Source organism: Candoia aspera, chromosome 2 (genome assembly GCF_035149785.1).
Source record: "Candoia aspera isolate rCanAsp1 chromosome 2, rCanAsp1.hap2, whole genome shotgun sequence".
In the NCBI taxonomy this organism is placed as follows: Eukaryota; Metazoa; Chordata; class Lepidosauria; order Squamata; family Boidae; genus Candoia; species Candoia aspera.
Genome location: NC_086154.1, coordinates 249211787 through 249234374, shown reverse-complemented (window position 1 = coordinate 249234374; position 22588 = coordinate 249211787).

Here is a 22588-nt window from a genome sequence, read left to right as displayed (position 1 = left end):
CATCTGCCCTGGCATAGCTTGGAATGGCTGTGGTAGATCCACACACATTGTACTATGCCTTAGTTTGTTCACTCTTGGTTTCTAGAATAAATCAAAATTGGGTTCACAGAACACACCAAGCCAAAAACTGTGGTGTACAATCCACAGTAGACTTATACAATATGCCAAGCCAAGCCAAACCACATAATGGTTCATTGCAATGCATGGACCAGGCTTGGAGTATGGTGTTTGGAAATGTAACTGAACAGACTCTAAGGATTGCTGGAGACATGCCATACCCTAGACAATAAAACCTATTTTCTTTGCAAATGGAGAAGGTTAATCCCAAGCAGCTGCTAAACTAGGAGCAGCACCACAGATGTCCCACTGGAAGATCTCACCCCAACTATGATAGCTCACTTGAGAAATACACTTTGTTCATTACAACTTCCAGACTGTGAAAACCAATGGCATCAGAGCTGATTTGTCTATCACTGAGGGAAGGAGTCTTTCAGACCTTGACCTCCAGTTGTTGCTTACACCATGCGCTCCATTTAAAAACAAAAATCCACAAACTCAACACACTTGGGACAGTTTTGATATTTTGAAAATGATATCCTGCCGCTTGGCAGCTTGATTATTTTCCAAAGGGAGGATTTTTGAGAGAATCATTCTGGGGGCCAACATTCTTGTTCGTTCATCTTCTGGCAGCAGCAGGTGCTGTGCAGAATGCCTTGAAAATTACTGCAGTTATTGACCATGGCTTATATAATGTCAGATAAAGCCCACATTGGATCCAAAAAAATAGGAATATTTGCCAGATTTTGTTTTTTTTTTAGGAAGTTAAACCGAAGGACATGAATCACAAGAATGTGCTTTCTCAATTGCATCAGCATTTAATTATATATAATTTCCATGAAATTATTTCAAGGGGGCCCTCCGAAAGCCAAGAAAACTTTGAAGACTATTCAGTCATTAGTAGATGGCTTCTCTCTTAGATGGCTTTGCTATGAATCCTCAATGGGATATGGTATGGTTGGGAGCTCAATCAATTTTATAGGACCTCAGCAAGCTCTCCACCTGGTTGATGCTGCCTGTATGTCAGTTGAGTCCTATTTTTTACTAAGGTCAGAGAGAATTTCAGTTGTGCCAAGGGTGGTGTTGACTTTGCTTTTCACAGTGAGAAAAGTTCTCAAATCAGAAATATCCCACCCCAAATTAGTCTGTCCAAACAAATCCTCAAAGACAGCGGAGTTTCACCAAAGAAGTATCTGTCTGAACTTTCATTTACTCCTTTGTGAGCTATTTCCCTTGCCTGCCATCTTAGTTTGGAACTTATTAGTGTCAATGATTGTAATGCTTGCCTGAACCCAAATAAAACGCTCAGACTCCAAATCAAAGTTTAGGTTCTGATTTTATTTAGAATAGAGTGCAAACAGAAAGAAAGCTGAGAATGAGAAAAGCGCGCCTAAACTCAAACTAAATAGCTCCGTTTCCAACAACGATCCCCCCCCTGCATATAGAACAATCCCACATTCCCAGGTGCTCCTAACGAGCTCTGCTGATCAACGGGCAAAAAGACCTTGACATTTAAGAGATAACCCAAATACATTCCTTTCTGGCACAGCCCTACACATCTCCCCATACAAGGTTTATCAGCAGCACCCTCCCAGCCAGGAACACGCATCAACACTCTGGCATGCGAACTGTTACGATGGAGCGAACATCGCAATGGTGATCATGACATACTGCCCCCCGACAAAAATCAGGCAGAAGGTTTAGAAGGGTAGGCAACATGAAAAGCGCGGATTAAATCAGGTGCGAGGACATCGCGCGCAGCGACCCATTCAGGATGGGGAAAATGCTTCCAGTGAACTAAATATTGAAGAGACCCCCGAAGCCTGCGAGAGTCGAGAATCTCCTTGACCTCGAAGTGCTGCTGGCCATCAGTCATGACAGGCGGAGGGGGAGGAGGCCGTGAATGCCAACGAGAGGAGTCCTGGGCAGGCTTGAGCAAGCTGCAGTGAAAAACAGGGTGCAAACGCTTCAAATTATGAGGCAGATCCAAACGAACAGTGACAGGATTGATAATAGCAGTAACAGGAAAGGGACCAATAAACTTGGGGGCCAGCTTCTTAGAAGGCTGAGGAGACTTGATAAATCTGGTAGAGAGATAGACCAGGTCCCCAACGCGAAAAGACGGCTGTGGGCGGCGATGCTGGTCAGCATGGAGCTTATAGGAAGCCTGGGCATCTTGGAGAGCAGTTTTAATGACAGGCCAGGAATCAGCGAGCCGAGAGCCCCAGTCACAGGCCGCCACAGCCAGGCCAGGAGGTTGGGGAAACTCAGGGATGGGCACAAAATCACGGCCTGAAACAACCCGAAAGGGGGTTTGACCAGTGCTTTGGTGCACTGCATTGTTGTAAGCGACCTCAGCAAAAGGGAGCAAATCAACCCAATCATCCTGGTGATAATTGATGTAAGAGCGAAGAAATTGCTCCAAGGTGGCATTAAGGACCTCAGTAGATCCGTCAGTCTGGGGATGCCAAGAGGTTGACAATGCCTGTTCGGTGCCAATGAGTTTCAAAAAAGCCCGCCAAAATCGGGAGGTAAATTGTGTGCCCCTATCAGTCACCAAACGAGAGGAGCAGCCGTGGGGGCGGTACACATGCACCAAAAAGAGCTTTGCCAGCTGTTGTGCCGATGGAATGGACGCACAGGGAACAAAGTGGGCCTGCTTTGAAAAATAGTCTTTGACCACCCAAATGACAGTTTTCTTCTGACTGGGGGGCAAGTCAACAATAAAATCCATGGAGATTTCTTCCCAAGGGCGATAAGGGTCAGCCACAGGCTGCAAAAGCCCCTGGGGTTTACCTGATGGTCGCTTAGACATAGCGCAGACAGGGCAGGAAGCGACATAAGCCTTGACATCCTTCCTCAAGGAGGGCCACCAAAATTGCCGCTGAATCAAATGGAGGGATTTGAGAAAACCAAAATGACCAGCTTGCTTGCTGTCATGAGAACGGGCAAGTATTGTAGCTCATTGAGAGTCAGGCACATATAAACGCCCCCCCCACCCAAGCTAGGTCGTGCTCAAGTGAAACCTTGTCAGGGTTAGCAAGAAGCCAGGGATCAGATTTCAAAGCTGAGACAAAATTTGCCTGCAACCCACCAGGCATTTGCGGTTGCCTGCGGGCACGAGAGCACTGCACTGGAGCCGTTTGTGAGGAGAGAGGGGACTGCCCCCAAGCGCGGCTCCGGGTGACAGCGACCAAACCCAATTGTGGCTCTGTGAGCACAGTCCCAATAATATCGGAGACAGGCTCCACGTCCTGTGGCAAGCGGGAAAGTGCATCAGCCAAAAAATTCTTCTTGCCTTAAATTGAAAAATTTAACTTAAATTGAAAATTAAAACGGCTAAAAAACTGAGCCCAGCGTATCTGTTTTGGGCGTGTGGAGTGCCTCTAGGTTGCGGTGATCCGTCCAAACCTCAAAAGGAGAGGTAGCCCCCTCCAAAAGGTGACACCAAGCTTCCAACACAGCAAGCTTCCTTTTCCCAAACATACCAGCGTCTCTCCGTTTCAGAAAACTTACAGGAGAGATATGCACAAGGCTTTAAAAGCCCAGCAGAATCTTTCTGCAACAAAATAGCTCCAATAGAAAAATCAGAAGCATCAACTTGGACAATGAAAGGCCGCTCAGGGTCAGGGTGGGATAGAATGGGCTCCTCTGTAAAAAGGGTTTTTAACTGATCAAAGGCAGCCTGACAGGCAGGAGTCCAATTGAGCACGGCCCCTGAGTTTTTCACTTTGCATGTCTCCCCGACCCCTTTGGTGTGCAATAAATCAGTCAGGGGCAGAGCAATCTCCGCGAACCCCTGGACAAAGGATCTGTAAAAGTTAGTGAACCCCAAAAAACTTTGAAGTTGGCGACGGGTGCATGGGCGCTCCCAGTTAAGAACCGCCTGCACCTTCACAGGATCCATTTCAATGCCTTGGTCAGAAACCCTGTAGCCCAAGTAATCTAAGCGAGACTTATGGAATTCACATTTAGAAAGCTTAGCATACAGCTTAGCGTTCCGGAGCTTGATGAGAACTTGAGTAAGGAGCTTTTCGTGCTCCTTGTCCGTTTTGGTATAGATGAGAACATCATCCAAATAAACCAACACTCCCTTAAACAAATGTTCATGTAACATCTCATTAATGAGTTGCATAAAAACCCCTGGGGCCCCAGCAAGGCCAAAAGGAAGAACCTTATATTGAAATGAACCCAAGGGGCAATTAAAAGCAGTTTTCCATTCATCCCCCTCCTGAATGCGAATGCAGTAGTATGCCTCGCGAAGGTCAAGCTTGGAAAAAATTCTACCAGTGGACAAATGAGCTAACATGTCTTTTACGAGAGGCAGAGGGTACTTGTTTGAGAGGGAGGCGGAATTTAACCCCCGATAGTCCATGCAAAGTCTTAGGGTGCCATCCTTCTTCTCACGGAATAAAACAGGAGCCCCAACCGGGGAGTTAGCCGGTTCAATAAAACCCCTAGCCAGGTTTTTATCAATGAACTCCTGTAACACCTCAAGTTCTTTCTTGGTCATAGGATAAATCTTCGGCTTGGGTAAGGGAACATCGGGAAGAAGTTCAATGGCACAGTCAGTCCTGCGATGGGGGGGCAACTGGTCAGCCTCCTCCTCCCCGAAGACGTCAGCAAAGTCCGAGTACCTTGCCGGCAGTCCCTCCAGGGGGGGAGTGGGAGCTTGTGAGTCAACAATTTCAGCCCTCCCCGCAGCCACAGTTAGGGATCTCCCCACAACGGGAGCTTGGTAGAAACCATCCTCAAACGTTAGAGTATGGGTTTTCCAATTAACGTAAGGGTTGTGCTCGGTTAGCCAGGGGATCCCCAAAACAACCAAAGGATTGCCCACTGGGGTAACTATGAACTGGATCAGTTTGATGTGTGTGCCCATTCACAACGTAACCTCCCCAGTAAACTGGGTGGCCGGACCACCTCCCGCCATAGAACTATCGAGCTGATGAAAAATCAGTGGTTTAGGGAGAGGGGAGCAGGGCAAGTCCAAAGTAGCGACCAGGTCGGGATGGATTAAACATCTGGAACACCCTGAATCGACCAAAGCCCACACGTTGACGGTCTTGGGTTGATAGGTCAACTGGATTTTTACAGCTAGGATGGGGCAATCAGCACTCACCATGTTGGTATCGCGCCCATTCTCCACCACCTGCCCAGCGACGCTGTTTAAGGCAGGTGGAAGGCATTTCCCGCCGGCTGCTCCAGGGCGGCCAAAGCGTCTCCTGTAAAGTATAGCTCATCCTCTTTGTCCGCAGTCGCCAGCGCCCCTGCCAGCCGGCGAGGGGGGTTAGGTGCCTTTTGGGGTACCTTTTGGGTTGTTTTGAGGGGCAATCCGCTGCCTTAGCTTTTTGACAGTCCGCTGCGCGGTGGCCTGGTTTGCCACACTTGATGCACTGGCCCTGGGCGAAACGGCATTGCCTTTCCTCAGCCCAGCTGGAGTCCGACTGCATCCTCGGCCCCTTCGCACTGGAGGGGGGCTTCTCTCCTTTTGTAGCTCGCATAAAGGTGCGCTGGGCATGCTCAGCCTTTCCGGCCAGACAGATCCAATCATGCAGGGAGTCTGGTTCGTCTCTGCACAGCGCCCATCGCAACACCTCCCGATTGAGGCCATCCTTAAATTTCTCGATCAAGGTAGCCTCCGACCATTCGGGAACTTTCCCTGCCAAAACTTTAAATTCAAGGGCATAATCAGCAACCAATTTTTGTCCCTGAACCAGTTCATTCAGAGCATCCTTAGCCCTTTCCTTAGCCAGGGGATCCTCAAAATACCGTTTCAAAGCGGCTAGAAAGGAATCAAATGCGGTCAGCGCTGGGGCTCTTGATTCGCATAACTGGACATACCAGTCAGCTGCTCTACCCTTCAATTTTGTGGCAATAGCTGTAATTTTAGCCCCTTCTGAGGTAAAACAATGTCCATATTGTTGCATATAGTTCATTGCATTATTAAGGAAGAATGACAAGTTTGTGGGGTCACCATCAAACTTCACTGAAAAGTCCTTGGCTACCCCGCCGCTCAGAGGAGCCCCAACCGGTGGACGAGCCGGGGCAACTACCACCGGAGTGGAACCACAGAGAGCCGGGGAAAAGTCCCTTGGCCGGCCCCTTCCCCTCGGGGCTGGCGATGGGGTTGGTGGGACGCTGGGACCCCCTGCTGCCCCCAGACCACCAACGACCTTTACCAGGTCACTCACTGTGGTTGAAAGTGAGCGTAGCATGTACTCCATGGATTCCATCTTGGACTCAAGGACTCTGATCCTATCTGGCGTGGTAGATTCCTCCAGCCCTGGCCCTTCAGGTCGCTGACTTCCCGACACTTTTGTGGACTCTCTTTCGGGAATCAGTGGGCATTGCAGTTTCCATGTGGTGCGAGACGTCCCTGGCCAGGGGTCTGCCAGGGCACCCCACAGGAACTGTTGGTGTTCGGCGAGCCCTTCGTCCATTGGTTCCCTCTCCTCCGGGCTAGAGCTTGGATCTCTGGAATGGGGTGCGGGGTGGGATGGGAGGGGGCTCGAGTCCCTGCTTGGGAACGCTGTCTCCAACAGCTGTCTGGTCGCCTCCCCAAATCCCGTCGCCTCCTTCCCCAATTCTGCCATCGCTAACTTCTTCTCTCTCAAGAAAAATTCCTTGGTAGAGACTAGCGAAGTTTGTTCGTGGAATGATTCTCAGCTTTATGTAATGATTGCCTGAACCCAAATAAAACGCTCAGACTCCAAATCAAAGTTTAGGTTCTGATTTTATTTAGAATAGAGTGCAAACGGAAAGAAAGCTGAGAATGAGAAAAGCGCGCCTAAACTCAAACTAAATAGCTCTGTTTTCAACAATGATCCCCCCCCCTGCATATAGAACAATCCCACATTCCCAGGTGCTCCTAACGAGCTCTGCTGATCAACGGGCAAAAAGACCTTGACATTTAAGAGATAACCCAAACACATTCCTTCCTGGCACAGCCCTACACATCTCCCCGTACAAGGATTATCAGCAGCACCCTCCCAGCCAGGAACACGCATCAACACTCTGGCATGCGAACCGTTACGATGGAGTGAACATCGCAACGGTGATCATGACAATGATGCTGCTGGATCCTGGACTTTAGACTGTCTATTAAGGGTCTTACGGCCTTCCCTGCTCTAGATGGCCACATCTGTGACTTCAGTGAAAGATGCAATTAACATCTCTCCTTCCAATGGGTTGCTGTTCCATGATTTACAATTCTGCTCCACATTTGACTCATCAGAGCCAAAACAAGCAAGAGAAAACAAACAATTGTTAGTGAAAGTACTACCCTGACTATGCACCTTCATGTCGATGGCTCCTTGACCCAAATGGAGTGTGCACAGTGACTTGAGGTAAGTATCCTTGTTTTCCTTAGAAAAGCATAAGGTATTTTTACAATAAAAATAATAAAATGAGCATCTGTAACCATGTGCACACCCGTTTCCTGGGGACAAAATGTTTTTAAAACTAAGATGGAAGAATGCTGTGCTGTGTAATGTCCTTTCTGAAAGGATAACATGGCTACATGGCAGTGTTATGACCACTGCTGTCATCCCTTTCCACTTTGTGGAGTTCTCTTGGGGTGGGGGAAATTAGGCCATTGGGCCTGAAGTTCAACCTTGAAATCCAACCTAAACTGCTATACTGCCTCACGTACTACAGTGCCTCGTTCATGGAAACCCAAATGCTTGTGCCAAAGCTTGGTTGATGAGGGATCAGAATAAACTGATTAATTGCATTCTGGTGGTGAGAATGGAAATAATGTGGAGTGTGAAGGAAAGAGGAAAGTAATCTGCTTTTCCAGTGATATTTTGTATGAGTTACGATTCCAAGCAGACAGCCTTGTCATTTCTCACTCTGCATCTGCATCTTTAATCTTACCTTTGTTGTGGTTGTTCCTAATGGAGAGTGATTCCCTAGGTCCCTTAAGAGGGCTGTATAACTTGAGGAATTCTCCAGGTGCATCTAGGCTCTAAGTGGAATAGGGCTTGGCTGCCTGAATCTTTTTTCACATGAAAGAGAGAAGGCTCTGCCAAAAATACCATTATTACAGATTTGAGAAGATCTCATTTTTTCCCCTTGTCCTTTTAAAATCATTTTTTAAAATTAAAAAAGAAAACAAAACAAATTTGCCAGTGAATGAAGAATATGTAATGTGTTTATGACGATAGCGCAAAAGAGTCCAAACAGATGGAAAGCTGATTCCTGGCTATTGCAGGTGATGTGGCCTAGAAGAGGCTTGTTGAAATACAGCTAGAGACAAAATTGTTGTGAATTGTTCCAATTTCACTTGTTCTGGCCCCTGAGTCTGTCTGTCTCTGCCTGTGGAATCTTCTGCTCTGACTTTGTAGATGTTGGCACAATTTTGTCTTACTTAATTTCTCAGCAGCAGCACTTTATGGCAAAATGTCCTTTCATAGCAACTGTGGCTCCTTCTATTTTTATATTTTATATCTGGGCAGCCATTTTCGGAACCCCCAAACGCTGTAGGGTGGAGTGTTATTCTAAAGCATTTGGGTGAGGAAAAAAGTGGCAACAGCTGCCATAAAAACATGGTTCTTGCTACTCTATCTAGGTCATTTGGGATGTGAAAAAAATGGTGTCCAAGATGCCAAAAATACGGTTTTGTTGCCGCAGAGCTGTAGCAATTGAAGTGCCAGCAAAATAAAATTAAAGATAAAATGGAAAGAAGCCATCTCTCTTGTAAAGGCAAGGGATGAATTTGAGTGGTTCCAGTGTCCTCCAGACGGTCATCTAAATTAGGAGTGTCTGAACAGGATCATAAGATTCAGAGTGGCATTTAGATTAATCGTAAATAGGATTCCACTTTCAAGGACAAGTTAGTGGTGGCATATATCATGCAGGGGAGGGCAATAAACAGCATCCTTAAGTTGGGAGTGAGTGTTAGAAGAAATCTCACAAGCTTATTTATTTTAGCTTTTTTTCCCAGGAGCTCAAGGCAGCATCCAAAATACTCTGTATTCTGTCCTTCCCCAATGATAATGCTGAGAGATAGGTTGGACTAAGAGCACATGACCGGGCCAAAGTCACACCGTGAGCTTCCGTGGCTGAGGACAGACTTAAACCTGAGTCTCACTGGTCCTAGTCTAATGTCTTAATTTTTGGTTCAGAAACCTTGCTTTCTGGTAAATGGATACCCACCGTGACAGCTATTTTCTGTATAGGTAAGCCATTTGGTAAGATTGACTGCCACATGCTCTCAACATCCCACGTAGGCTGCTCCAGAAAGGTTGTGTACCTGTAGTCTTGAAGATTCAGAAGTGAGGAAAGAAGGCAGTAGTATGTATTTATTTGGACAATGACCAGCAAATCTCCACACAGAAAACTTTCCTATCTTGAAGTTGTAAGGATTCTTTCAGGCAAACCAAGTGCTACTTATGTATTGTTGAGCACTCTTAAGTACTTGGACAGCACATTCCTACATACGTGGAATCAGTGACAAAGTTCCATTGTGTTCAGTATTATTTACCCACAGGTAAGCCTAGACATCAGCCTTCCCCAGCCTGGTGCCTTCTAGAAAATTGGGTCTGTAGTTTCCAGAATTCTCAGCCAGGTTGGGAAAAAACTAATGCATAACTCTGGAGCCCAGCTGAATGTAAGGTCCTCCTGCCAAGACATCCCAGCTGGCAGCAAAGCTGACAAAATCCTTGATCCAGCAAGAGGACTGATGAGAAGAATCTATTCTGGTGCACAATTTCCTTTTTTGGTTTGGGATGCTGAGCTATATTGCTTTTACAGTAGCTGCCCAAACCCTGATTTTTAATTCTACATACTGCATTTTCTCAGAAAGAGTACAACTCTGAATTTAAGACAATCCTCCAAAAAGACAGAAAAAGAAGGCTCAGTTTATTTGCCTAGTTAACTAGGAGTTTCCAGCTCCAACTGCTTCCCTTCCATAATAGATGTGTGCGTGTGACAAAATTGCATACATATGTGCATATCTCTTGCTCTTCCCGTATACATACCTGCTAGAAGCCATACTGTAAAAGAAGGGCAGGCCTTGGATTGATCCATCAGTCTGTCTGTGTTTGCAGTCTATGTGGTCACTAAGAGTCAACATCAACTTAATAGCACATAATCAGTCTGTGTGTGTGTGTGAGAGAGAGAGAGAGAGGACTGTGACATTTCTCAAGCCATTGCCTCACAGGGGACAGAAATTATTCTGACATTTCTAGCCAGTACTACTAATTTCCTGCACCTGATTGTCATGAGCTCTGAATCTAAGGCTGGCACCTGCCTTGCCTTACCTTACCCTAAGACCAGCCTGTTTGTTCACAGACAGAGGTCTTGGTGGTAGAAGGATGGAAGAAGAGGAAAGGAAACAAACATGAAGCTCTGATGACTCCAGAAAGCTGTTTTGCTTGTCGTTTTTATTCCTAACTAATCCCTGCACATATTGAATTCAGCCTTGTCAACTCATCTTTGTCTAAAGGCACATAATACAAATTCTTTTCCCTTGCACACCAACCTCTGGGAAAACATTTGGATGAATGTTATTAATCCCTCCGGTGCCCAAGATGTCTAGGAGATGTCTACAAAACAGCATGCAAATAGCCCTTGGAATGGATAGAATGAGATGGTTCTGGTCCAAATAACAACGGAAGCCGGTCATGCACCTAAATAAACAGGCAACTATGCCAATGAACATACTCATTTTATGGGGCCAGGGGAGAGGAGGGATGAGTGTTAGTGGTGAGGCTGGGGGTTTGCTCTATGAAGACTTGGGAGGTGCCTTCTCTTTTGGCTCATGAACCAAAGGCGTTACTTTGCTGGATTCACACATCAAACCTGGGCCCCTTCTCTGTGTACCCATAAAAAATCACTGCAACAGAAAGGCTGTGATGACACAGATCAAATTGTTTCAGACCACAGGGAGGACAAGGGAAGAAACAGAGGGAGAAGGAACTGACAGCCTCTACTGATAATTTTCAGTTCATCCAGAAGGCATTGTGCTTTTCCATCACTCTGAAAATCAGCAGACACAGCTGCAGCCACAGGCATGAACAAGGTTTGCTGAGAAACTACCTTGGGAAAAAACTTTCTCCTCAGAGATTCAGGCTGAAACTTGGGTCAGATTGGTGCCAGTTGACAGGGGCTGCTTTCCATATCTTTATCTATTGAGTAAGTTACAGCTGGTTGTATTCACAAAAGACACAATGCCTTAAATCATGGTTCACAGGCCACAATGGCTGATTTCCTGCCACGCATTCAGCTGAAATCAAATGAGTGTTCCTTATGGTTTAGCATAATATATGAATCAGTCTCATACTGAATTGTAATAAAATATAAGAGATGGAATGAAAGTACATCCTAAATATTGTAAGATGGCTTTTTGCAATTTAATTCATACAACAGTCTAAGCTAATGTCAAACCATATTATGGCTTAGTGTAATGACCAAACCCATTCTATACATGTACAGGTCTCTTAGGGAAACACTACATATACATTATTGAAAGTTGCCTGATAGGACTTCTGGTGGGAATATGGCAGTCTGAACAGCTGTGCCCGTGAGCTCCATGGACAGATCTGACAATGTGGCTTTTTTGGGGGGCTCAGGTAGGCTTTTCCTGAAGCCCTAGAGTGTTTTCATGGATAGAAAATGCTTGGAATCATCCCATTTGTACTCCAGAATGGCGCCTCACAGCCAGAGGATCGGGAACAGCATTAGAGTCAATCCAGTAAGGGATGGCGGGAGGCTGGGATGTCACCATTTCCAAACCACACTGTAGCCTAAAAGGGACACTAAGACCGGCCACCCCATTTCTAAACCACTTAATTTATAATTCTTTAAAGTTTATGTACTCCAAGAGAGGCTTTCTACAGCAAGGAGAAGCGAAATCTCTTGGTGCCTATTGTTATTTCTGGATTAATTTTTAAAAAAACTTTTAAAGCTTTGGTTTGTTTTCCCATTTAAATACTAAGGAGAACTAGAATAAATAATTGCTTCTTGCTATTATTTTTGTATTGAATTTGAAGAATTTAATATTTTCTTACACGTTGAATGTGCTATTTTAAATCTTCAGCTTTCTGTTCACGTTCCCTGGGAGCTGCTTGTTAGCATACTTTCTCTTGTGTCAACAACTTTTGGAGATTTTCCATTAACTCATTAACTCCTACATTCACCAGTCAAGTATCTAAGGGGTGCCATAATCTGCTGCCTAAAACATGGAGGAGTTCAAGGAGAATTTCTCAGAGTTCCATTGTGAACTTAAACAGATCTTTTCCAATTCCTGTCAAGCTATTTTGCAAGATATTTGGGACATTGTGGAAAATATTAGTTTTAAAATGTGTCATCTGGATGAGGACATTGTGGAAGAAGTTGAAGATTTTAACAAAGATAGAGATGTTTCTACTGACAGTGAGATTGAAGCCTTTGCTGAAATCCCAGGCGATGATAACATTCTGGTGTTGAAGGGGTTAACTGGACAGTCTGAGTTGCAAATTACAAATAGAGTTGTTTTTCTGATGGAAAGTTGTGGGAAAGAAAAGGCTCTATTCTGTGGGAGGCTTTTTGCTGAGAAGTCTGAGTTTCTAAGAGGGGCAGTTGGGCTGTTTGATTTCTGTATGAAAAATGTCTTGTGTGTAATATGGAGATATGTAAATGCTTTAGTATATTTTGAAGTGGGGTGAAGATTTAAGAATGTTTATCTGGATTGATATTAAAGCTTGTATGATTCCATTTTTCTTTAATGATTTGGATTAAGATTTACTGGATTGCCTTTAAGATTTGTTTGATTTTTTAGATTTATAAGGTATAATAATAATAATAATAATAATGATAATAATAATAATAATAGGGTTAAGATTGTTATAGTATTATTAATTATAAAAGTAGACAATTTATATGTTTTTATAATTTGATTTTTATTATAGTGGACAGAAATATATAGAATAGTGGTAGGAAGGAAATAATTAAATGTTGTTTTTCGCAGGGAAGTTGATTTGGAGGTCTGTGTGTGTGTGTGTGTGTATGTATGTATGTATGTGTATACACACACACACACACACACACATATTCTTTTAATATAAGGGGAAGGAACAATTGTATTTAGTAATTTTTATAATGTGCTGATGGAAAGATTTATAGAAATAATGTGATCTTGGTTTGATATAGAGCAAGGCATTGATTATGGAAATTGCTGTATATTCTTGTTGAAAGTCCGAAGTCACCTCTTTATGTAATCTTCAAAATTCTTTTTTCTTGTGTTTCACACTTTTTTAGTCTTTTTTCTTTTTGTAATTTTTTTCTTTTTTGTAGTTTTTATGTTTGTTTCAAACTTAATAAAATTCTTTAAAAAAAAAGAAAGAAAGTTGCCTGATAGGACCAGAGTTCTACGTGGTGATCTGGGGTTTATCTGTGACAGATTTGGAGGGCACTTTCTCCAAGATCGAGCAGAGATTTTTTTTGCCTATCAGAAGGTAGGTGGGAAAGAAGGGGTTCATTTATTTCCCCTTCCCACACAACCTGGAAAGATCAAAATAAATTAAAATAGGTGTTTTTCACAAGACACGATAAACCATGGCAAAGGGTTACCAAGGACACATGGGGCTATTCTATGTCCATTAAACAGATACGTTGCTGAGGATCATCTTCTGGCAAGCCAACTTCTCTGTATAGTGAAACAGGTATGACTTGGTGGTGGGGACAATTGAATGGCACAATTCCTAAGCTCATACTTTTGCAGGGGTGTAGCAGCTCCCCCCTGGTCCCCGCTGGTATAAAGAAACACAAGATTCAATCCATCCACTTTGGTCAACAAGGCTGTCTGTCAAACAAGGGCTGCAGCATGTGTTAATAAATTTTGGGGGGTAGGGAATGGAGCTCTGGTTGACCTGAGGCCACAGCAAGACAGAAAAATGGTCACATTGGCCCTATCATATTAACTTTAAGGCTCTGAAAAACTTGCAACAAATGATTTCACTGAAACTCCAGGTTTTGCCACAATTAGTATGGTCAGTGGTGAGGGATTCTGGGAGTTATAGTTCACAGTATTTGGAGACCTTACTCTTGCAAAGACTAAAGCTTTAGGACAAAATGTACAGTATGTATTGTGATGTATATGTAGCAATCATCCTATTTAAGGATGTATGCTTAAAGTGAATTCTTCCATGTTCCCTCCATATCTAAACATTCTCCCACTTACACGTCAGGGAGTTGTACTTTGCAGATGTGCTGAACCACATCATTGTTCATCTGAAGAATTCAGTATAAAGAAGTTGGAAACAGACATCCTTAGTTTGCCACAATCTGCAAAGTGGGCAGCACCATAGATCATGAATGGAGATATTGGTTTCAAAATCTCATCAGACCCATCCAGAGTGGGAATCCAATAGCATATTTAAGTTTGAAGCTTTCTACCCTGATCTAGACAGTGTTGCCTCTGCTTTGCTATCATGAACCTTCTCAGTTTACCCTAATTGTATGCATAATCCCATTGCACAGAATTAACTGTTTCAATTTTGCCACTTTACTGTATTTACCCCCACAACTATTGGAACTGGCTTGCAAAAATCCAGATAACCATTAGAGGGCAGCAAAGAGATACAAAAATACTCATGTCTTTGCTGCTCTTTAGTGGTCCTCTGGATTTTTGCAATCCAGACCTGGTAGCCCACTTTACCAGGCTAGTTTCTATTTCAATTTCTGAAATCGAAGATACCTACATGTAGAGTTTAATGGTATATATTTCTATGCAGAAGCAATGGAGCTTCCAATGAGATGGTTCTAATACAGCCAATAAAAATATACTATACCACTGCTATTTTACCTTTTCTTCATAAACAGATTTTTGATGGCAGGAGAAAGGCTGAAAGAAGTGATGGAAAACAATGAATGGTGCAAATGGAAAATGGCAATGAGACCTCGACTCTCTGTGAAATGTTATGACAGATGCAGGCAAATTGTACTCTAACAGGAAGCCTGAGTGAACTCACTGAAGCCAAAAGTGCTCTTTTCCAAATTGCTAGAAAAGGTCATGCCTCTGATAAGGTTGGACCATGGAGGTACCACAGGCTCCATTTAGCTCCAGGGAGGAGTTAATCTAGCTGACCATTGAGCTCAAAAGCTAAGCAGGGCCAGAGCTTGTTAGGACTTGAATGGGAGACAATTAGTCACTCCTTGGGTGCTAGACTTGACTAGTTAAAGACAATGCAGCAGAAGGCAATGGCAAATTGCTGTCAAGAAAACAATACTGTATGGACATGTCCATCTAGTTGCCGATAGACAAGCTCAACTGCACCCAGCAGTGTAGGCTAGAGAGCTATAATATCATAATCCATAAAGGGACAGACCTCTGGCAGAGCAGTAGGAGGGATGAGGGAGTTCATATCCTTTAGAGGCCATTTTTTAAATTATCCATTATGTTAAAAGGCTCTCCCTTTCTGGGACACTTGCAAGGAAGCGTGATCCACGTCTGCAGCTGTAGTCTGCTTCATGATCTCTCCCCCACCCCCTGCCCCAATAATCACTCACTGCATGTGACTAGTTTGGTGTGTGGAACACCTGCACATTAAGCCCTTCCTCATCTACCCACTTTGCAGATCTTTATTTCCAGAATTATAGTCCCCTGTTGGATGTTCTGGGCTCAGCTGCTACTCAGTCTAAATTTTGATATGCTCACCAGCCTTTTAAGTCTGACAGCCTAAATTGAAAACTTGGACACTTCCTTTGTAAGCTGATCATTTCACTGCAGAAATCAAATATTGGTGCATTTGCCATGGTTCACATGCTCCTTATTTTAGCAATAGTCTTTCAACATGAACTCTGTGGCCTGTAAAGCTGCTTGCTTCTCCATTAGGGATGTGTCCAGTTCAAGTTCAAGTTGTCCCTGCTAGTTGTCCCTTGAAGCTGAAGTTCTAACAGACTTCAGCTATTGATTTTCTGCCTATCCAACCTCCCATCACAGCTGAGGATCAGAGTGATCCCAATTCTCCTGGCCTCCCAAGCCTGCCTTCAACTTGGATTTTATTGATAGGGCACTGCTGTTAGCTTTCCAATATGAATTCTGGCGATCTTTTACCAACAGTGTTTAAACATATCGCATCTTCTAACTGAATCACATTAGTGGACAGAGGAACATTGCTTTTGAGAAATTTCTACTGCCAGAGTTAAGGTCAGAGATCAGGATTTTATTAAACCGGCTTATGTTTAAAACAGCCAGCACTTCTTTCCAAATCCTTAACTAGGTTATTAATGATGTGCTTGAGAAATTCCCAGGACAGGCAGTAGTAATATTTCTTTTTCTTTTCTCTTGTTTTAATTGAGAAATCAAAATGAGACTGCCAAATGCTCTCTTTGGAGCTATTTATTGTTAGATTTTCCAGCAGTGGATCATCTGTAGATTAGGCTGTGGAGGTTCTCCTCTGACTTGCCAGCTGCTGCTGCTACTTCTTCCCAGGCCCCCCAAAATGCCCCCTCCCGCTTCTAGGCTCAAAACTAGAGGGCGTGCGAGTGCTGAAAGACCCCTACTCTTCTCTTCAGCAAAACAGGAAGGAACGTTGCCAGCCCCCTCTCTCTGAGGGGAGAAACACAGCCAAGTGGGGTGGATTAGTTCAGGAAAAAGGAAGTTTGGAGAGAAGGGTCCCCTCCTTGAAGCCCTACCACTCCAGCTCTTCTGGTCTGTTGTGAGTGCATATATGTGAGAGAGGACAGTCTAGTCCTTGAACCAGAATCAGTTTCAACTCCTGTGATTTCCTGGGAGTGAATGTAGGATTTTCCCTCCTAGCTGATCTGCAGAATAGATTTTAGCCATGAGTAAATTGCAATTGGTTTTTCAATCATCAAAGGGATACTAGAGAGGGAAGCTTACTTTACTGACTTGAAGTGGACAAGGAGTTGGGTCTATGCCCTTTCTTTTCCTAGCCCCCTACCCCCCAGCCATGCTCATAATCCTTGTAGGGAGGCATCTTCTCTTGCACATCCTAAAATAACTATTTGATCAACTGATGCTGTTGAAAGGCATAAGGCAGTCTCTCTGGCCATTCTGGAAGTTGTTGTACCGTGACACCTGGAGGGTATTATGATCAGAAAGGCTGACAAATATTGTCAGTCAATATGTGCAACTGCAAATTGAGTCAGGTCAGGTCCTAGGGCCAGCCTTGCTGTGCAATGGCATGGGAAGCAACAGCCCAAACTGACTGAAGTGGCTGCTGTTAAAAGAAGTTGTGCTATCAATTCTTATTAAGGACATACGCAAAACCACGCTATGGGAGTAAGTCAAAATATGAGATCTGGCAATAATGAACTACATATTCTGTTCTTCTGACGGTACACTTGTTATCCAATTTGCTATAGGACAGATTAAAATCCCACATGAATCATATCTTCCTTCTTGCACAATCTCTTATCTGAATACACATTTCCTGCTCTGCTTGAGTTCTCAGGAGGTCTCTAACAATTCAGTCTGGAGAGGATATGCAGCAGCAGTGATTTATAGCTATAGTGGATGCCAAGTTGAGGATCATTTTAGCCTTGATTAAGCAGTAAGTGCAGTAAAAGACAGAACAAATAGGAGGACGCCTCCAAATAATTCTGGGACTCAAGCAAAATGAATGACAATTCTTCAAACATCCATAAAACAGCACAGGGAGAGGTTGATCTGAAGACCACGAGTAAAACTCTAAAGTTTTACCACTAAAGTCAGTGCTACTACTAATAATAAAAAAATGGCAATAAACAAAACTCTCCGGGGGCACAATAATCAGTGCATTCCATTATTAATTACTACTTTCATCTTCTGGAGGGTTCTTGGTGAAAAAGATAGTTGATATTGAATATGGTGGCTTTCCTTCTGAGAGGGATAGCTCACAGGGAATAGATGTGTCTGTTATGCTGGAACAACCAGAAAGTGGCAGGCAGAAATTATGAGTGGGTTTACAGATCACATCAAGCCATTGTTTAACCATAGTTTATTAAACAATTCACAACTGACTGAGTTCACACAACATGCTAAGCCATAATCAGTGGTTTATAAGTCACAGGGGCTGGGTTCCCATTACAGTGAAAGCTAGTTTTAATAGACTAATTGAAGAGAGGGGTTATATTATTGAGAAAAGTCTTTTGAATTGGAGAATAGGACAATTGGAGGGATTTATGTCATTACGCCAAAAAGAGGAATTGATGTAAATGACGATAGTTGCATTGCGTGCATAAAGTTGTTGCTATGTAATGATGTAAATCGCAGCAGAAAGTCTGGCCATTGTATGTGAAGTTTGTCGTATCAGAAATGGGTAAAATAAGGTTTCCTCATATGCATGGCCAAGACAAACTAACAACCTGGCATGGTAAGAAAGCCCAGTCATTCTCTGTCTGAGGGGAACCACCAAGTTTTACTCAAAACAATCCAATATTCTCTCATTAACTTTGCCATGTGCTGCTTTCATTGCTCAATCCTGTGCCTATACAGTCCTGAGACCATTTTTTTTTACTGCCCTCCTTTTGAAGCTTCCGTCATAGCAACTTATAGCATTATCCACACTCGCTTTGGCAATCTGAATCCTTATGGGTGATATATCACCATAGAAATGGCTGAGCCATGCTATAAATTGCTGATCTAGATAGCCCCCTAATGAATCACATGAAATTCATATGATGGATCAAATCATAATCAAACAGTAGGCTGAATCTTTTTTTTCCAAAGGATTCAAACAAAGAAATAAATAAGGTTTTTTTTGGCTGGGGGAAGGGAAGAGTTTTAACAAACTGTCCAAAAGGTGGCCCCATCGCTGAACATCTGCAGTCATTTTGGTATCACTGTGCTTTTCAGCAGATGCCGCTAGTCTAATGAATGTTTGGTGTGAAATATTTCAGCTTCCTTGGGGGACTGACCCATATTTATACAGCGCCATCCATATTCTCATTCTTCCCATCGTGTATGTGGTACTCTTATACAGCATAATCGCTCGAGGTTTATGGGGCATGGTGGTTAAAGGATGTCTTTGGCTGGTTTCACAACAATGAGCCATTCTAGATAGTGACACTTTATTTTATTTATTTATTTATATTTCAAATTTAGTCACTGCCCATCTCACTCAAAGAGTGACTTCCATATAATGTTGCAGGAACCTGCTGATAATGTTGCCTCTTGACTGAATTATTGTAATGGGCCGTACTTGTGGTTTTGAAAATTTTAGCTCGTGCAAAGTGTGTTACCACCAAGCTACTGGGCAGGAGAGTATGCCAATCCTTGAGGTGCTGCAGTTGCTGTTCATTTATCATCTCCTCCACCCTTACATTTGGTGCATACTTTTAAAACTTTAATAACTTAGAACCAAATATCTGTAGAGTTGCTTTTCTAGTTTACTAAAAGAAGACTGTTCTTCAAGTATCCTTCTTGTAAAAATGTGGTTGGTACCATTTGCTGCAGTTGTTTTTGCTCGTCCTAGTATTTTACTTTGTTGGGTTTCTCCACTGTATTATATTTCTGCCTTCTCTGTTTTAACCCAACTGATGCATGTTTTATTGGTATTTTCATCATATCTGTATATTACTAAGTTACCCACAAGAATGAATGGCACTTTAGAAAGTTTTAAATGGATAAATGTTTAATAATAGCTGGATAACTGGGCCAGTATCACAAGTATTCACTTATAAATCTATTCATTCATATTTATGCATTATTTGCAATTATTTTTAAAGTCATGTGAACATATTAAGAGATACCATATTTCCTCATGAAACACAGTAATGTAAATACACATTTTATGTCAAAAATATACACTTGTATGTGTATTTCGTTGAAACATACCTCTTTTTAAATCCAGATCGTCACATGTTTCTCAGCCATGAGACTTCTCATGAAATTTGGATGACTGCAAAATCTATAGAAAGACTACAATATGATATATACCTCAGTTGGGAAGCTGTGGATCAAGGGAATTTGCATCAGAAGATAAGAGGAATGATTTTTTTTCAATCATTCCTGCCAAATTCTTACCTATAATAACAGCTTGATATTCTTTCTTATCAGAATGCAAGATATAATAATAAACTTATTTTCTTTGCCTGCATGTTACACTAAAACAACTAGGGAATTAATACAGGCCTTTGAAATACCATTGAGCACAACCATTTCTCACCGTTAGGAAAGAATGCCAAGTATTGGAGTATGGAGGCTCCGGATGCAACTTGTACAGACTAAGCAAATATTTCTCTTTGGCTCTTTGCAAATTCTTACATAAAGGTCAGCAAAATGATGGAGATATGGGGGATTGGAAACACATGGTGTTGGCTTTAAGAATGACTTAGCTTCCTGCACACTTTTCTTCAGCGCCATCATTTTTTTAGGCTGAACAGGTTGATGGCTGTTAAATACCTTAAGAAACAGAGAATGATTTGACATTAGCATGGAGCCACAAAGATGCATAAAGAAACAGCAACAGTCTATCCTACCATTTTTAGTATGAAATAATTTTAAAAAGTCTATCCTTCAGCTAATTGACAACTTTTTCAACCATGTGAGTTGCTGCAAAAGAATTTGGGTTGACTACAACTGAAGAACGGCAGTATGTTGCATTAAAACATCTTTTGATTTCAAAGATAAGTCACACTGACAACACTTAAAACTCCCAAAATTACAATCAATGCTGAAAAGTGTTTTAGACAATCCCAAGTCTACAGTATATTTTTACAAGCAGTAAAATGTATTGTTAAGGCAGGTATTAATTATTTGCAAGAATTTTGGAATAAATAGTGGGTGTTCCCTTATTATCAAAACAATGATCCAGGTTAAATACCTTTCTTATGATTATAGGATGAAATTAAATACATTTTTTTCTATATTTATTGATCACCTCAGAAAATGTTTAAAAAATAGTTGGCTGTCAACTTCATTTAGCTGGAAGTGTAAAATGATAATGGGGACACTTAAGCATATGATATTAGCTTGGGCCGCAGTTGTTTTATTGTAGTTTAAATCTGTAAGGATGTTAATATGGTTTTGAGAAGAGTCATATGGTTCCAAGATGCAAACATGATTTTGAATTGTATATCCCACATTTGGACTGTATTGTTATCTGAAGAAGAATGGATTTAACAAGCACCAGTCATAACAAGTAAGATGACTTTCTTAATAGAAGCATCTTGAATTTACAATCTTGGATCAATCATGTATGTTTATTTCTGCTTATGAATTGGCTGCCTGTTGACATAATAGAAAGACTGATCAATATCATTCTGTGTTTCAAAGCTGAATCCTATGCTTAAAAACTGAGCAGCTTTTTAAATGTTTTATAATACAAATTTGTCTTTTTGGGGGTTTTTCAGTTTGTCTTTCTGTATATTAAACATGAATTAAAAAAAAACTATGCTGCCTTTTCTTTTCAATTTTATCGTACCAGGCAATTAGAATTTGGGTCAATAGCTGAGAAAATTGATAACGTAATTGACAACAGTAATATCACACACTGGGAGCAAAAACTAATCAGTACGCCATCCTCTGAACTGGGAGGAAGCCATGACATGATGGAAATTGAATGACAGCTTTTTCTCCCATGGTAAATAGCAATGATGAAGGAGTTTTGATAATAAATTATCTGAAGCAAAGATTTAAAGGTCATCCCCCAAGTCAGTGTGCTGATCTACATTTTACCCATCCTAACTATTTGTGAAAAAGAAACAAATGCAGCAAAGTTAAACCCATATTGACCTTAGCTTTCAGGTTCCTAGTAATATATTCCTAATTTGGTGGTTGGCATGGATTTCATTGTTTAATTTACCTTCCTTTTACAATTTACAATTCAGGCAGAATTTTCCTCCTGAAGGACCTTAACATACTCTTCAAAATGCATTTGTTCAAAATCCCTTTCACCTGTCAGCTGCTGTCTAGAAAAATCCCATTTAGGGAGAACCTTGACAATGAGCTTTTGTTAAGTCATCATGCATGGCTTCAAAGATGCTGGTCATGCTTGTTGCAAAAATTAGGAAGAAACCCTGTCAATCCTGTTTTACAATTAGATAATAGAAATGAGAATAAAATAGCATCCACGGGTAAGAGGCATTATGTTGATATTCTATTTCTCCCTGATTGGTGGACAAGTGATCATAGAATCACGAAGGGACAGGGTATAGCTATTATGAATTTAAAGTGCACTATGCATGTTTACTTAAACATCAGTCTGATTGAGTTCTCTGGAACTTCATCCTTGTCCAAGGTCTTGCATAAAATATAGCATTAACTGTTGTGTATGCACATGTACACATTCTGATATTATTACCTTATTCACCGATTTTCATAAATCTATGAGTGGGTTACTGTGATCTTCAAATCTCAGCCAAGAAAGTAAGGCCAAATCCAGTTACTATTCAGCAATTCACATTTGCACAGTTAACTTGAATAATCTGTAATTCTAATGCAGCGTGGGCAACCTGATACTTCCAGATCTCATTTTGCCATACCCCCCAACACCCCAATACTGAAATCCTAAAATTCAACAACTGAATTTTGGTAGGTTTTTTTTGTGGGGGGGTGCTTTCTTAAATTTAAGGTTGAACAATGGCAATGGGAAACCTCTGG